Source organism: Musa acuminata, unplaced genomic scaffold, assembly GCF_036884655.1.
Source record: "Musa acuminata AAA Group cultivar baxijiao unplaced genomic scaffold, Cavendish_Baxijiao_AAA HiC_scaffold_1126, whole genome shotgun sequence".
Classification (NCBI taxonomy): domain Eukaryota; kingdom Viridiplantae; phylum Streptophyta; class Magnoliopsida; order Zingiberales; family Musaceae; genus Musa; species Musa acuminata.
In genome coordinates this window covers 92,338-94,837 of record NW_027021339.1, presented here as the reverse complement: position 1 = coordinate 94,837, position 2,500 = coordinate 92,338, and positions in this window count along the sequence as shown.

Sequence of the window (2,500 nt, the reverse complement as noted above, 5' to 3'; positions counted from 1 at the left end):
TGCCACCCGGGGGGTTCCAGGGTGCTGAGATGGCTGACATTTTGCTCCGCTCACGACGGTCACCGCGCGACGCAAGAACAGGCCAAAAACTGGCCAAAACGGCCCAAAAACGGGCCAAAACTGGCCATTTTTGGCTGCGCGAGCGAGCGGCGAGCGGCGGACAGCGAGCGAAGCGAGAGGCAGCACCGTCCCTGCTATACGAAAGCCCCATCCAGCCCTGTGCCACCCGGGGGGTTCCAGGGTGCTGAGATGGCTGACATTTTGCTCCGCTCACGACGGTCACCGCGCGACGCAAGAACAGCCCAAAAACAGGCCAAAACGGCCCAAAAACGGGACAAAACTGGCCATTTTTGGCTGCGCGAGCGAGCGGCGAGCGGCGGACAGCGAGCGAAGCGAGAGGCAGCACCGTCCCTGCTATACGAAAGCCCCATCCAGCCCTGTGCCACCCGGGGGGTTCCAGGGTGCTGAGATGGCTGACATTTTGCTCCGCTCACGACGGTCACCGCGCGACGCAAGAACAGCCCAAAAACAGGCCAAAACGGCCCAAAAACGGGCCAAAACTGGCCATTTTTGGCTGCGCGAGCGAGCAGCGAGCGGCGGACAGCGAGCGAAGCGAGAGGCATCACCGTCCCTGCTATACGAAAGCCCCATCCAGCCCTGTGCCACCCGGGGGGTTCCAGGGTGCTGAGATGGCTGACATTTTGCTCCGCTCAAGATGGTCACCGCGCAACGCAAAAACAGGCCAAAAACTGGCCAAAACGGGCCAAAACTGGCCATTTTTGGCTGCGCGAGCGAGCGGCGAGCGGCGAACAGCGAGCGAAGCGAGAGGCAGCACCGTCCCTGCTATACGAAAGCCCCATCCAGCCCTGTGCCACCCGGGGGGTTCCAGGGTGCTGAGATGGCTGACATTTTGCTCCGCTCACGACGGTCACCGCGCGACGCAAGAACAGGCCAAAAACTGGCCAAAACGGCCCAAAAACGGGCCAAAACTGGCCATTTTTGGCTGCGCGAGCGAGCGGCGAGCGGCGGACAGCGAGCGAAGCGAGAGGCAGCACCGTCCCTGCTATACGAAAGCCCCATCCAGCCCTGTGCCACCCGGGGGGTTCCAGGGTGCTGAGATGGCTGACATTTTGCTCCGCTCACGACGGTCACCGCGCGACGCAAGAACAGGCCAAAAACTGGCCAAAACGGCCCAAAAACGGGACAAAACTGGCCATTTTTGGCTGCGCGAGGGAGCGGCGAGCGGCGGACAGCGAGCGAAGCGAGAGGCAGCACCGTCCCTGCTATACGAAAGCCCCATCCAGCCCTGTGCCACCCGGGGGGTTCCAGGGTGCTGAGATGGCTGACATTTTGCTCCGCTCAAGACGGTCACCGCGCAACGCAAAAACAGGCCAAAAACTGGCCAAAACGGCCCAAAAACGGGCCAAAACTGGCCATTTTTGGCTGGGCAAGCGAGCGGCGAGCGGCGGACAGCGAGCGAAGCGAGAGGCAGCACCTTCCCTGCTATACGAAAGCCCCATCCAGCCCTGTGCCACCCGGGGGGTTCCAGGGTGCTGAGATGGCTGACATTTTGCTCCGCTCAAGACGGTCACCGCGCAACGCAAAAACAGGCCAAAAACTGGCCAAAACGGCCCAAAAACGGGCCAAAACTGGCCATTTTTGGCTAGGCAAGCGAGCGGCGAGCGGCGGACAGCGAGCGAAGCGAGAGGCAGCACCTTCCCTGCTATACGAAAGCCCCATCCAGCCCTGTGCCACCCGGGGGGTTCCAGGGTGCTGAGATGGCTGACATTTTGCTCCGCTCTCGACGGTCGCCGCGCCACGCAAGAACAGCCCAAAAACGGGCCAGAACAGCCCAAAAACGGGCCAAAACTGCCCGTTTTTGGCCGCGTGAGCGAGCGGGGAGCGGCGGACAGCGAGCGAAGCGAGAGGCAGCACCGTCCCTGCTATACAAAAGCCCCATCTAGCAAAGAGCAGCCCAAAAACAGGCCAAAAGGGTGCAAGAAGGGGGGAAAGAGGGCAGGCCAAAACTTGGCCATCTTTTGCCGAGCGACGGAGAGCGAGCGAAGTGTGGGGGCAGCACCTTCCCTGGCATCCGAATGCCCCATCTCGCCCTGTGTTGTTATCTGAAGGCCCCATCTTTGGGGGGGAAAGAGGGACACCGGGAAGGCCAAAACAAGACATTTTGACTTCGAACGAAGTATGCAGACGGGTGAGGAGCCATTGTATTATTGTCTGAACCCAACTGTATACAGGTGAGATGAGATGAGGTGAGCTGCGAGGCGGGTGAAGAATTGTGCCTCATCGAATCAAAGGCACTCGGTCGCCACGTGCGGCGGCTCCTGCATTGTTGAGTGCTGCTGCACTTGGACACCTTAGCTCTCAGCCCGGTCCTAAGTTCAATGCGTCCCGTCGGAAATTTCGAGCGCTCGACTGTCGCTTTCAACCTCGTCAGCGTGGAGGACAGTGAATTTGGGGGGGGGGGGGGGGGGGGACGAATCCG